We start from the raw sequence: 15574 nt of genomic DNA, 5'->3' as shown, positions 1-15574 counted from the left end.
ACCCTGAGTTGTCATTGGTCCACTTCAAAAACAAAGGCTGAACAACCACAGTCACAGAAAGTAAGGGACAAGTCACAGAGGTAATAATGTGTTAATGCCTTACACTAAGTGAAAAAGGGATTTTTACTTTGTTAGCCCTTTAGGAGGTACAATGTTCCTCTGATGGAAATAGGGGAAAGTTAACCATTGACTGGCAAAGAACTGGTAATGTCTCTGGTGTGTACTTTAAAAGAGATCTACACACTCACTAAGGAATCAGTTAGTAGAGGTAAAAGAACTCTGAGGAGAAGGCAGCAAAGAAAAGAGACACTGTTGGAAAAAAATGCAGCCATTGAAAGAAAATTGTTCCTCACTTCTCAGAAGAATGAAGAATATTTCTAACCTACCCAATTAGTTCTAATGACTGACAGCAGATCTGTTCTTCCAGTAGGAAATAACAGGACCCATCATGGAGTAGACTAGTCAAAAAAAAAAAGTCAGTACAGGAAATAATATTAAGGAATATGATCTTTGACAGTAGAAAAAAGAGACAGTCATGGAGCCAAGAGAGATTTAGCCCTGTCATTCATGAGTGAAGGATTAGGGAGGCTAGCCTAAAGCTGCCCAGCATAACTACTGAGGCTGTGGAAGCAAGATCAGTGTACCCCAAAAAAGAAAAAGGATATCTGGGTCCTGTAGCACTTCAGGTGAAAATTCCATGGATTATATTTGTTATGTCCACTGCAATGCCTAACTACCTAGGAACTGGACCCCTGATTTCCTTATATGTGGAACTCCCAATTTAAAAATAAAATTCACTCTATCAAAGCAAGCTTGTGAATGCCTTCTCTATAATACATAGTCTTTGAGACTTGCCCAAATCAATAAGTAGTTAAGTTCGACTTAGGGTGAATCAGAGAGTGAACTTGAACCCAGATTTTTCTTCCTGGTAGGTGAGCTGCCCTTTAACTGAATGAAAATTTCACACCCCTGTCCTAGGCTGTATTACTCCTACAATTTGCCTCCTTTGTTCCTATTAACATATTGCTCAATGGAATAGAGAAAATCATGAAACTTCATTGATTGCTCCCACAACAGATTTATATTACATTATCTCAAGTGGACCCTCACTGTATAAAGGCAATCATTTTATGCCTTCTTAATCTATTTGTCATTCCATTCACCGAAGTAGCTATTCCAATCTTTTTTCTCCTCACAAAACTCCCCCCCCCCATAATACCCTTTCAGCTAAGAATCTCACCTTATACTGATAAGTGTATACTTAACTGATAAGAGTTCCAGATGAAATCTTTCACAGAAAACTCCCTCTTTTTCCCTCTTCTTTGCCTCCTATCATTCAAACATCTTTCTCAACTATATGCTCTTTCACTCTTGTGTATGATCATGAGGTGGCTCTTCTACTCGCCAAGGAATATATCTCTACAAGCATTCTTGATCTTATCCTCTCCCATATTTTCTAGCAAACTGCCCTACTATCTCCTACTCTCTTTCATCTTTACTCACTCATTATACATTAGTTCTCTCCCTGCTGCCCCCAAATATACCCATATCTTTTCTGTCTTTAAAAATAAGACCCTTATTTAATTCAACAATTCCCACATAATAACATTTGATATCTCTTCTCCCCTTCTTGGCTAAATTCCTTAAGAAAGCCATCTAAATTTAATTTCTCTACTTCCTCTCCACTCATTTTTACATTCTCTGCAATTTGACTTTCAGCTTCAACACTGAAGTGAAGCTGCCCTCTAGTTTTAATTGCCAAATGTAATGGCCTTTTCTCAGTCCTTATTATCCTTAGCCTTCCTACTGCCTTTGACATTATCTATTGTTCTCTTTTTCTTTATACTCTTTCTCCTTTCTAGGTTTTCATGACCCTCCAGATATTGAATCTTCCTCTAAGTCACCCCCACTAATCATGAGTGACTCCCCAAGGCTTCATCTTACATCTGTTTCATTTTTTCCCCTTATATTATCTTTCTTTATGATATAATTGATAGAATGAAAGAACATGATATCTTTATACAGAGGATTCCCAGATTTATAGTTCTGGCCCTAGTTTGTTTCCAGGACTCCAATCTCATATCATTATGTGGATATGTTGAACTGGATATCTTGTAGGCATCTCAAACTCAACACTTTCCAAAATAGAATTTGTCTTTCAAAAAAATCCTTTTTATCCAAATTTCCCTATTACTCTCTAGGGCATCACCATCCTCCCAGTCACTCAGACTCACAAGCAAATTTGAGCTTCATAGTGACCAATAGAGGAAAATCAGGAAGATCGTGGGGGAAGATTGAAATTAATAAGCTTGCTTAATTATAACTCTTGCTCACCCACCTCTCATATCCAATCTGTCACCAAGTCATTTCTACCTTCCCAACATCTCCTGTATGGTCCCCCCCACCCCTGCTACTCACAGTCACCACCATGATACAGACCCCTCATTATCTAATGGCTGAATGACTGTGTTAGTCTTCTGGTTGGTCCCCTTGCCTCAAGTCTCTCCCCACTCCAGTTCTGACCATATCACCACCCACCCCAGCTCAGTAAATTCCAGTGACTCTCGTTCAGCTTTAAATCTAAAATCACTGATATGGCTTTTAAAGTCCTTTATGGGTAACTTCCAGAGCAAACAGCTCCGACACCGAGACCTCTGCCCTTCCCGAGACCTGTCCCCAGTTCTCCCCGTCCCAGAGTTAGTTCCTTCCTTGGCCTGAGTGAATCTGAGCCCCAGGGAACCGAAAGATCCTGAGGCCACCGCGAGACAGGAAGGAGTAGACGCCCAACAGGGAGAAAAAGAAGGGACTGCCCCTGCCAGGATACATAGGGGAACCTGACTAGGAGAGGGGGCCAAGAAGTATCCTCTAGTTCTGCCTGGGCTGGCTCAGTCCATGACGTTCTTTCTGTCCTCCAAGTGAAGAAGACAGGAGACAAAGTGACATCAGTTATGTTAATTACAATGAGGCCTAAGAGCCATCTGGGTCCAGTGGCCAGATATTGATCAGGATGACGACAAGATGGACCTAAGACCAGTTCCCTGAAAGATCATTATGGGGTGACTAGATCTTATTCAAGTCAGCCACATTTTGCACACTGCTTTTGCTGCCCATCCAAGTTTGTATTTATTCTATCGGGTCAGTCTGCTCATTCTGGAACTGGGCTGATGCTGTGCACTAGCCCATTGCTACTATGCCATTTTCTGTGTGGAATGATCATCATAAATTGAAATGGCTGAAGTATTACCCTACAGTCAATAAATGTCGAGCACCTATGTGCCAGGCACTGTGCTAAGGATAAAAAAATAAATAAAGTCCTTTATGACCTGGCACCTTTCTGTCTTTCCAGTCTTCTTACACTTTATTCCTTTTCATGTATTCTGTGATCCAACAATGCTGGCCTTCATGCTTTTCCTTGCATGCAGCAATAGTCCAAGTTTTGATTCTGTTTCTAGCAAAAATACTGTGCCAATATATCCAAAAAAGCATTTACTATGACAAAGTTGGATTTATTTCACAAATGCAAAGATAGTTCAATACTAGAAAATTAATTAACATAATCATATTGCAAACAAATGGGTCTCGTGAACAACAATATGGAGAATTAAACATTTTCTCTAACTCCCATGACCACTCAAACCTCTCCAAAACAGAAATGAAGTGCCAAAGATAAAGCAACTTTAGCTGTTTCCATGATCTATGAATACAGAATCCAAAAGAAGGATTTGAAAAAAAAAAAACATAAAGGATGTTTGCTGACCCTGAGCTCACTCAGAACCCTGCCCCAACCTCTCATGCTACCAGCAGTGAGACTTCAGTAGCAGACCAAAGCACATGGCACAAGCTAACAACAAAACCCATCTCCACTCCCTCTTTCCAGTGCCATGGAAACCCCAGCTCAAGGCTGCAAAAATTTGTCGTAGCTATGACAGTTATCCAGCAGCCTCAGCCCCTCAAAAGCAAAAGCTTATCAGAGTCCACAGAGCCAGCACCAACACAACAAATCTCTGAACTACTGGTGCCAGGACCAGCAACCCAAGCAAAGCAGGTGCTGGAGAAGATATTCTTCTAGCAACAGCACAGTAAATCTCCCACATGCTAGTGCTGAGTTGAAAAACTAAGGAATAGAAAGAGGTGGACAGGACACCAGGACAGGACATTGGGGTTGGGGGAAACCCATGCAGCACACCATTAAGGCTGAGGAAAATAGCACAGCATCCAACCAAGGCCAGTTTTGACCACCCAGAGCAGAGTCCTAGGCTGGTGAACCAGAAATTGTCCAGTATGGGAGAAAGCTGAGATAATTTGAGATCCAGGCCCCATGGAAACCACTATCAGAGGAAACAGTCAGGTAATGATAGAGGAAAATAAGAGGGAAGAAAAAATACTAAATTACCAAAGATTTCAGGAAAAAGAAAATTCAAATTCTTTGAACATATGTAGATCAATCAACAGGGGGGGAAAATTAACGGATGTAAATATGGCCTCTAGATCTAGTGAGTTCAGGAATCTATGAATAAATACTGCAGAACAAAGGAAAACAATCCAACACTTGACAAGTGGAATTTGAAGACAGCATGGAACTACAATGTGCTATCCCTGAGTGGTTCAAAAGAGAAATGAGAATTATGAGAGTAGAATTTATGGCCTGTACAGAAAAAGTGAGCAGAATAGAAAAACTGAAATTGGCAAAAGAAAAATTCACCAAAGAAACAAGAGGGAGAACAGTAGGTTGGGAGAGCAAATAGACAAAAGTGAAAGACAATCTAGAAGAAGAGAAGTAAAACCCAATAATATTAAAAGAAAATATGATTACTATGCAAGCAAAATATACTGATCTCAAAGATGGGATGTATGAGTGGGGAGGGGATCAGAGGAATAGAGAGGAGTTTGTGATGTGCCTGTATTAAATTAAGGATAAACATTAGGGATAATGGTATCTCTGTGGTTTCAGAAAGAAAAGAGCCTAGAAGGGTGGAGAGGAAAGGGGGAAAGGGGAAGACAGCTTTACCTTGTTCCTAGGAAGGAGTTCCACCAATGAATGCTTCTACGGGAAATGGTAAATGAAGGGAGATGAGGACCTTACACTGTGTGTGGCCAGGGGGATTTGGTGCTTAAAAAGTTGGCTTGTCCTACCCTTCCCAGGAAGGGAACTGGGACTTCTTCTGCCCATAGAGCACATGGCAACTTGGGGACTGGGAGACAATGGACCCAGAGAGGAAATTTTGACGCAAATGTGGAAAATAAGGTAACCAAAGGAGAGTTTACAGATCAATGGTCAGCTTTATAAACAGGGATGTGGTAGAGGACAGGCTTTATCAAGGGAAATGTCCTATCCCACACCTGCAATAATTGGTATTGTTCTGGAAGTGAGGCACAATTAAAACAAATGAAAGACTAAAGAGCCAGCCTGAAAACCAGAAAGACCTGAGTTCAAGACCTGCCTCTGACAAATACTAGCTATGTGAGCTCTGGAGAAAGTACTTTCCAGGTTCTATAGTTCTTTAATTATTCAACCAGTAAGTACTAATTAAGTACCTACAAAAAAAAAGAAAATTAAGAATCCCTGTTTGCAAGGAATTTATATTCTCATGGGGGAACAACAACAACCTATATAAATATATACAGCATAAGTGTAAAGTGAATAAATACAAATACATACAAAGGAGTTAAAGTCAAGGTCTTCTAGGCAGGAGAGCACCAGCAGACTAAAAGTTCACAGAGAATGGGCTGACCTTTGTTATAGAAAGCATTTCCTTGCCTCAGAATCCCCTACGCAAATGAAATCAGAAGTCCAGTCACTATCCCTGTGGTATTAAAAAACAACTAAAATCACAATATTATACCAATAATTATGGATCAAAACCTATCACAAAGCATGACATGACCATTGATTTTACATTAAAAATATAAAGTACAAAGCACATCCTACAAAACATAAGCATAGGAAGACCATTTTTAGTATGATAAAAGTATACATGTCACATAAAATTTTGCATTTTTTTTTATTTAGAACAACTAGAAGCTTTCTTAATAAACAAGGACCAGAGAAGGTAAACCAAGAATGTGACCTCTCCCCACTATTATTTGACATTGTTTCAGAAATGTTGGTGATAACAATTAGGCAATAGAAAGGCACACATATTGAGAAAGAGATGAACCTATTCCTATTTGTAGACAATATGCTAATTTACTTAGAAAACCACAGAGACTCAGCAAAGAAATTAATTAAGAAAATTAAAAGCTTCAGTATATATAGCAGGACATAAAATAAATTCACAAATATCAGCATTTCTATAAAATAATAACAAAATTGAAGAGGAAATAATAGAAAGAAACTTCATTCAAAATAAATATAAAATACATAATCTGGAAGATGATCTGCCAAGACACACTCAAGAAATATAAATACAATTATAAAATACCATTTGGAGAAATAAAGAATAACTTAAATCATTGAAAGGATATTCATTGCCCTTCAAAAGACTGCAACCAAGGTAATAAAAACAATGAAACTACCTAAACTAATTTACAACTTTGGAGCTATAAAAATCAAACTACCAAGAGGCTACTTTTTAGAGCTAGACAAAATAATAACAAATTTTATTTGGAAGAACAAGAAGTCTAACATCTCAAGGGAAATTATGAGAAATAGTAGGAATGAAGAGGAAACAGCACATCCAGAGCTCATATTCTACTAAAAAGTAGTAATATCAATTATTTGTTAAGTGCTTAAAAACATTTTAAAGTATATCAGTGGCTCTGATTAGATAAGGAAATATCAGGTGAATCAAACTCAGTAATCTATTATTAAATGAAGTCAAGGATATAAACTACTTGGAGAAGAACTCCCTAACAAAAACTTCTAGTAAAAGCAAAAAAGACTGTTAGGAAAAAAATGTAGACATTTGTTTAATTTATATCATATAATTCCAAGCGTTTATTAAGCCTTTACTATGTACTGAGCAGTGTGCTAAGTTCTGTGAATACAAATACAAGCAGAAAATATCTGCCCTTGAGAAGCTTACTTTCTAAAAGGGGAAGACAACATGGGAAAAGAAGTTGAAAAATAGTCAGGATAACTCAGCCAGGTGACATGGCAGAAAAATTGCAAAGTGCAACCTGTAGAAGAATAAAGATATAACTGGACTAAATATACAACTGATCATATCCTTAAAGGGAAGTTCTGGGAGGAGCCATCCAAGCAAAGGGAGAGGCTATTGAAGTGGAAGGTACTTCCCATGTGTGAATTTCAGGGCTGCAGTGATCTTCCAAGATGCAGAGGTTTCTGGGGCATGGTAGAGAAAGTCTAGCATGCAGCTACAAGAGCAATGAAAGCTTACACTACAAAATGACATCATATTCCACAAAAGTTCCAAATGGATATTCAACCTAAAAATAAAAGGTCACATAATAATAAACTGAGGAAAATAAATTTTTCAAAACTATGTCTAAATGGAGAATTCTTAACTATACAAGGGGTAGAGAAGAAAAAGCATTCTCAAAAGACAATTGCAATTGCATGAAATTAAAAAGATTTTGCATGAACAAAATTAGTAAAGCTAAGAGAAGTAGGAAAGAAGTGAATGAGGTAAAATCTCCTATAAGAATTGACTCATATCTGTATATAAATATATCCACACTTAATTGTAACCTTCTGTGGGGCAGGGCAGGGAGGAGTTAAGGAAGTAAGAGGGGAAAAAAGAACAAAGTAAAAGTGCACAGAGGAGACAAAAGAAAACTTAACAAGTAAGCAAAGAAAAGATGGACAGCTCTCGATACAACATGTAGTATACATCATATAATCTTTCTTGAAATGAAAATTTATTGCTATGTATTTTGAATCATCTCATGTTCTGCTGTGCATGATGTTTTTTTCTTATCTTGTTTCATATTTAAGTTTCAATATTTAACTTTATGATGTTTCTTTTTCTTTTCTTCTATTCTATATTTGAGTTCTGGTGTCTGAGTCTAAAATAAAAAAAAAAAGAATTGACACAAATATATTAGACCAAGAGCCATTCTGCAATGAATAAAGACAGTTCTCAAAGAAGAAGTGCACACAATCAATAGCCAAATAAGAAATTGCTCCACATCACTAATAATTAGCGAAGGTGAATAGAAACAGCTCTGTATTTTTACCTCATGTACAGCAAACTGGCAAAATGACAACATATGGAAATAGTCAATGTCAGAGGGGCAGTAAGATGATAGGCACATTATTATAGTGTTGGCAGAACTGTGAATTGAATAAAACAATCTGGAAGGCATTTTGGAATTATTCCAAAACGAGTGCTTACGATGTCTGATCTCTTTGATCCAGAGGATCCATAGGTAGCCATTCTCTAAAAAGACAAAGACCAAAAAAAAGAGGTTCCAAAATATTCAAAGCAGATGATGGTACTATATATCAAAGGCAAGGCTTGAACTGCAGTCTTCCTGACTGCATACATTACTCCAGGTTCAGTCTAATTCCCACTGGCCCTTTTGGTGACCCCAAAGAATTAGTAACAAAGTAGAACTCTATCAGTTGGGGAAAGGTTTAAGAAATTGTGGAACACTGACATAATGAGATGGAAATAATAACTATGAAGAATTAAGAGAATTAGGAAAGATTTATATGAAATCATTTAGAATGGAATAAGCAGGAGGAAAGCTATACTAATGAATCTAATATTATGAATGGAAAGAATGACAAAAACAGAAATTGAACATTATCCATCAGTCAACTATTATTTATTAAGTATCTACTATGTTCCAAGCACTGTGCTAAGTGCTAGATAACTCTATTGGTTAAATTTGGCCACAGGGAAGAGTTTAATCAATTAATAAGAAATTTTGAAGAGCCTACTATAATCCAGGCACTACACTAGACACTAATGACAGAAAGAAAAATGAGTTGAAAAAAATGCACTTTCTTTGCTGAAAGGGGAATGGGGCATCTTTAAATATTGCATATATGTAATCTTAATTATGTTAATGAGAGTTAAAGATCTTCCCTACCCATTAATGGACCTTCCCATTAAGGAAGCTTGATTAGGGGAGATTTGTTTTGTAGGAAGGCCCATACCTTTTGTTAATGTCTAATAAGGCACTGGTTCTCAAGGGTTTTGATGCCCTCTGGCTCTGAAAAATGTATATATACTCTGAGGTGAGGTTTAATTTGGGGGCTTACTCGTTGTGAGGGTTTATTTGGCCAGACGAGACTCTGGGAAGCTGCTAAGGAGCCTCTCAGCTTTGAAAACCCAGATGTTGTTATTTCTCTCTCTGGTAACTATGTATGTATGTAATAGTCAGACAGTTGGATCTATCTACTGATCTGCGATTATGTACTGCTTATGGTCAGACAGTTGGAAGCCCTGTCCATTGGTCTTTATTTCTCTGTTTGTATTTTCTCTGAAGTTCAGGGTGATGACTTTTTCCTGAACTTTTCACTGAACTAAGTGAATGATATATGTGCTTGATTAAAGTAGATTATTGACCCCTCAAAAGTTGCTTTCCTTTCAGAAAAACAGATCTAAGAACCTATACAGCAGGCCCTCCTGTGTATGTTACAATATATTACACACTTCAGATAATGTGTTGGTTTGTTTTGTTAAACTGCTATTTTTCTCTTTTATAATCTTTGTTATAAAGGATAGCTCACTGGATAAGAAATGGGGGAGGAATAAATTTGGAAATGCAAGTGACATTTTCAAAATCAATAAAAGTCAGAGAAGAGGTAAAAGAAAACTAGAAAAGTCCATTTTCAAAATATTTCTTTTGTAACCCCAAAATTAACTCAACTCTTTGTGGGGCTATTTGCACATTGATGGACAGAATTATGAAGCAGTTGGTTTTACTGATTGTTTCTTTCTTTGGTTTTATCCCTTCTTAACCTCTGGGCATCTTTGCTGCTGTTCTTATATTCTTGTAGCTTATTCTCCATGGTAGCTAATTTACAGGGCAGTTATCCTCTTTCTTCATCCTTTTCAATTTTAACCCCATTTCATTAGATTTTAGGATTCATTAGTAAGTAGGATCATAGGATATAGGATCAAGGATTTAAAGCTAGAAGGGATATTGGAGGTCTTCAAGTCCAACAACTCCCTAGGATAGCGACCCACAATTTAAGAAGCACTGAAGGGGTCATAAGTGGAAAATGTTTAAGAAGCCCAGTAGCTAGTCCATTCCTCTCATCTTACAAATTGAAAAACTGAGACCTAGAGAGATTAAGTGATTGCTCAAGGTCACCAGAGGTGATGAATATGAGAGGTAGGATATGAATTCAAGTCTTCTGATTCCAAATATAACAGTCTTAACAGCCCTAGTTAAGTATATCCCATCTCTGGTTGGGAGTCATTCATATATATACACTGAGCCATTCTTCAGAAATCCAAATTCTGTTCCTATATACCATCTTCTTAAAAATCTGTTTACTTCCCAAATCTATCTTTTTCTCCTAAAGTCCTTACCTTCTTCCATCAGTAATGAAAGCATCACCTATGCCCTTCGATCTTCATGTCTTGCACAAGTCTTTGTAAAAGCTTGGTAATGCTTCTGAAATCTTTTTGGTAGTATCATTTTGCAAATGCTTATTCACAAGTAGTAATCAAATGATTTGACAAATATTTGTCAAAGGAATGTTTGCTCTCCTTTCCAGGATAAATGTCTGGAAAAGAAAATAAACCTCTCTATTGTTATCTTTTATTCAATATTTGGCTGTCTCAGTGCTCTCATTATAAAGTTATCAATTATCACTATTCATCTTTTCTTCTGACCCTAACTCGATGATCTCTCACTGGAAAGCATTTACATTTCAACATGCTTATTCCTTGGAGAGAAAAGAAACTACTTTCTCTTCAGAGGTTCCCCATTCTTCCACTTCAGAAAGGGTCTCCTGTCTCTTCTTTAGCACTAAATGTCCAGTGGTCCTTCTTCCCTTCCTCCTGTTTTTCCTGTTGCTCTGCTCTTCAGCTTCTGACATGTAATGCTCATTGATCTTTATTGCTGATATAATGGAAGTGGAAGTCATAGAACCATATTCTTAAAGACTTAGAAGTGGAAGAGATCTTAGATAATAACCAGTCAGATTGGACATGCCAAGTAAAGAGATCTTTATGGTTCTCTAAATTAAAAAATTTCTACTAAAACCTTCCTCTGATGCATCTTTTGTTCCAAGAACATAACCTTCAGTTCTCAAAGACTTTATAAATAAAGCATAGACCCTACCAATTGGGAGAATCAGTATGTATCAGGGGAGTGGTGAACATGGGGTCCTTACTACACAGTAATTTAAATTTATGCTGCTGAGATTTTCTTAAGCTGATTGCATTGTCTTTCTGCCTTCTCAGCTGTTTTATTTAACCGCCAACAGTCTATCTTTTCAGACTCAAGATAAAAACACTGCCAGCTCAGAGAATAATAAATTGCAAATAGAGATCATTCTACTCTGGGATTTAATCATGTATGTTTAAATCCAAATTTAAGTTACAAAGTCACTTAATCAATATTTTCAAGTACTGACACTTCCATCATATTTGATTAAGAACTAAACTATACACTGTTTCTGCTGGCATCTACTAATGAGGCTCTAGTAGAAAAGAAAGCATTCCTAATTATTATTACAGTCCATTAGATTGTGAGCTCATTTAGGAGAGGGACAGTCTTTTACCTCTTTTTATATCACCAGCTCTTAGCACAGTTCCTGGCGCATAGTAGGCACTTAATAAATGTTTATTGACAATTTACTGACTAATCAAGTGGTATGGGGATAGGGAATAGACTAATGATTTCTTTGGTACAGGAAACTCTCAAGTGAAACAGTGCCAGGATGGCTGTCACAGACTGGCACATGTCCTTGTTTCAACCTTTGCTTTAACATGAGTAAATTATAACTAGGAAAGTATCTTATCTCTTCTTAGATACAAAAGACCTCATATCAAAAATATCTGGAAGCCTTGAGATGCAAAACAAAAAATCAAAGAATCTAGGAAGTAAAAGAAATTTGTTCCTGACCAAGAGTCAACATACCCAGCCCATGTCAATCATAAACTCCCTCTCAACTGCCTTTAAACAAACCAGATACATTTAGGTCAATGAAGATACATTTAAGTCAGTTGGGTTGACCACAGTTTTATATTAATATTGGCTTTTCTAGGATCATCTAGTCTGGCATCCTCATTTTACAGAGAAGGAAACAAAGACCTAGGGAGATTAAATAACTTAGACAAAAGACTAAGTATCAGAGTCATAATATGAACCTAGGTCCTCTTCTCTAAAGGAAGATTTTATTTTCAAGCTGATTTTTGTTGAGGGTAATGTTATATGCAATTACACAACTAGTTAATGACAATGCCAAAACTAGAATCAAGGATCCTCACACTCGTTACACTCTACCGTGTTGCAGTTCTAGTCTAGGGTAAGGAAAAAAGCAACCTATGCATTTATTAGGCAGGAGAATGGAGGGGAAAAGAATAGCTGGTTGCCTATTTCCATAGGTCAGCTAGCCTCTGCACTCCCCCAGGAGTCTGAAATCACTAGGTGATTTTGTTCCTACTTATTCCTGGAGACTAAGTGAGCTGTTATACAACGTATAAACTTGAAATAAGTTGGGAAAAGCTTTGTATAGGTACACAATCTCCTTGGGAGTGAAAAAGGAGCAGGAAATGAGTGAATGAATGAACAAATAGGATTTTTAAGTGTTTACTATATGTCAAGTACCATACTAAGCACTGGAGATAGAAAATATAAAGATGAAATAGTCCTTACCCTCAAGGAGCTTATATTCTTTTTTTTATCATGCTAATTTTAAATAGTTTTTATTCTCCAGGACAAGAATTGCATTTTCACTTTGTTTACAGTACTAATAAAGTGGAATATTGTTCACTTCTCTCCCTCTGTACACATTCAAGTATTCAAAATGACCAGATTTACACAGTAGCTTAAATGTGACTTTTAAACTGCTACTGCCTTGGCTACAAATTTCAAGTCCTTCAATTTTTAGAAAGCTGTGTGGAATGTTCTTTCTTCTGTTGTTTAGTCCACCTCTTCAATGGTGGGTCCGGAAGAAGCACCTCCAGATGGGGTTGCTCCACCACCTAGGAATCCACCAGGTATGCCTGTTGGTATGCCCCCTGCTCTCTGGTACAGCTTGGTAATGATGGGGTTGTAGACCTTCTCCAACTCTTTCTGCTGATGCTCAAATTCTTCCTTCTCAGCAGTCTGGTTCTTATCCAGCCAGCTGACTATTTCATTACATTTGTCAAGGTTCTTCTGTTTGTCTTCATCACCAATTTTGCCTTGCAGTTTTTCATCCTCCATTGTAGCCTTCATGTTGAAAGCATAAGATTCAAGAGAATCCTTGGAAGACACCTTGTCTCTCTGCTTCTCATACTCAGCCTTATATTTCTCAGCCTCCTGGACCATACGCTCAATGTCTTTCTTGCTCAGACATCCTTTATCATTGGTGATGGTGATCTTGTTCTCCTTGCCTGTGCTCTTATCCATAGCAGAAACATTGAGAATTCCATTTGCATTAATGTCAAATGTTACGTCAATCTGAGGAACACCTCTGGGTGCTGGGGGGATTCCTGTGAGCTCAAATTTGTCAAGCAGGTTGTCATCCTTTGTCATTGCTCACTCACCTGCATAAACCTGAATAAGCACACCAGGTTGGTTTTCCAAATAGATAGTAAAGGTCTGTGTCTGCTTAGTGGGGATGGTGGTATTACATTTGATCAGAACAGTCATAACTCCACCAGCAGTTTCAATTCCAAGGGAAAGAGGAGTGGCATCCAACAGCAACAAGTCCTGCACATTCTCAGATTTATCTCCAGACAAGGTGGCAGCCTGGACAGCTGCACCATAGGCAACAGGCTCATCAGCATTGATACTTTTGTGGAGCTCCTTGGCATTGAAGAAGTCTTGCAGACACTTCTGGATTTCAGGGATAATGCCATGGATCTGTGATTTATCTAGCTTGGCATCTCTTACGGCCTTTTCCACAGGGTCCAGTGTGCCACGGAAGTGATGAGCATTCAGCTCTTCAAAATGGGCTCAAGTGATTGATGTATAGAAGTTGATACCTTCATAAAGGGAGTCAATCTCAATACTGGCCTGGGTACTAGAAGAGAGGGTGCATTTTGTACGTTCACTAGTGGTATGAAGACAGTGAACAGCCCTCTTATTCTTACTAATGTTCTTCCTGTGATTTCGCTTGAACTCAGCAATGAAATGGTTGAGCATTCGGTTGTCAAAGCCCTCCCCACCCAGTGGGTGTCCCCAGCCATGGACTTGACCTCAAAGATGCCATCTTCAGTGGTAAGAATGGAGACATCAAAAGTACCACCTCCAAGGTCAAAGATCAACACATTTCTCTCAGCATCAGCCTTTCTGTCCAAGCCATAACCAATAGCAGCAGCAGTTGACTCACTGATGATTCAGAGCACACTGAGACCAGCGATGGTTCCAGCATCTTTAGTGGCCTGATGGTGGGAATCATTGAAATAGACTGGTACTGTGACTATAGCATCTGTGACAGTCTTCCAAAGGTAAGCTTCAGTAATCTTTCATCTTGGTCAATACCACAGAAGATACTTCTGGATAGAAACTTTTGTTATCCCCTTTGTACTCCACTTGGACCTTAGGCCTGCCTGCATCATTCACCACCTTAAAAGACCAGTGCTTCATGTCTGTCTGTACAACTGCATATCAAATCTGCTACCAATCAGACATTTAGTATCAAAAACTATGTTGATGCGGTTCATTGCAACTTGATTCTTTGCAGCATCATCAATTAAATGTGCTGTGTTGGTGAAGGTGATATAGCTGGGGGTGGTCCTGTTTTCTTGGTCATTAGCAATGATCTCCACTTTCCCATGTTGGAAAGCTCCCACACAGGAGTAAGTGGTGCCAAGATCAATGCCAACTGTGGGTCCCTTCAACATAGTTGCTGGGGTGTCGGGGCTCATAGCTGACTGCTGTGGAGAAAGAAGGGCTGCTGCTGCACTGAGTAGATCAAGGAGCTTATATTCTAAGAGGAGAATCAATATACATTAGGGGAGTGGTGACCAGGGAAGGAAAGGTGTTATGAGTGGGAAAGTCACAAAAAAGATGAGTGGAACGATAGGATGATCCATTGACAAGTTCCTTCCAGTGGTCAGAGAAGTGTTGCTTTTCTTACAGTTCTCAGAGCAGGAGGTGGAAATGGGGGAGAAGGGAGTATTCCTTGAATGAAAATGAAGTATTCGTGATCCTAAGCATCTTAGCTCCTCTTGGGAGCTAATATTTTAGATATTTTAGAAGAGAAGATAGAGAAATAACAGTGGTAGTATGGAAAATGTCCCAGGTGAAGATGCTTTCTATGTCTCTGATGACTCCAAGAACTCCAGAGCTTAGCTTAACTGTTCCCAGCAATGGTCTCTGGTGATCTGATTTGCAAGGCAGAGAAGAAGCAGTAGCATTAAAGGAGTAGGAGGAGAGAAGGAGAAATTTAACTATTTATAATTCCCAACAAATAAATAAAGTTATCATATTTTCTACAGTGGCTTCTGGTGGTACTTTTTCTCACCCATAAAGTTGAGCCACAGCAGTCAGC

At 38.2% G+C, this 15574-nt stretch overlaps 1 pseudogene; it reads right to left on the bottom strand.

Annotated features, from left to right (window-relative positions):
* Positions 1 to 13014: 13014 nt before the first annotated feature.
* Positions 13015 to 14924, bottom strand: LOC140531581 (heat shock cognate 71 kDa protein pseudogene; annotated as a pseudogene).
* Between the last annotated feature and the right edge of the window lie 650 nt (positions 14925 to 15574).

This window comes from Notamacropus eugenii, chromosome 3 (assembly GCF_028372415.1).
Source record: "Notamacropus eugenii isolate mMacEug1 chromosome 3, mMacEug1.pri_v2, whole genome shotgun sequence".
Classification (NCBI taxonomy): Eukaryota; Metazoa; Chordata; class Mammalia; order Diprotodontia; family Macropodidae; genus Notamacropus; species Notamacropus eugenii.
Note: the sequence above shows the minus strand (reverse complement) of the source record. Positions and strands in the feature narration are given on the sequence as shown.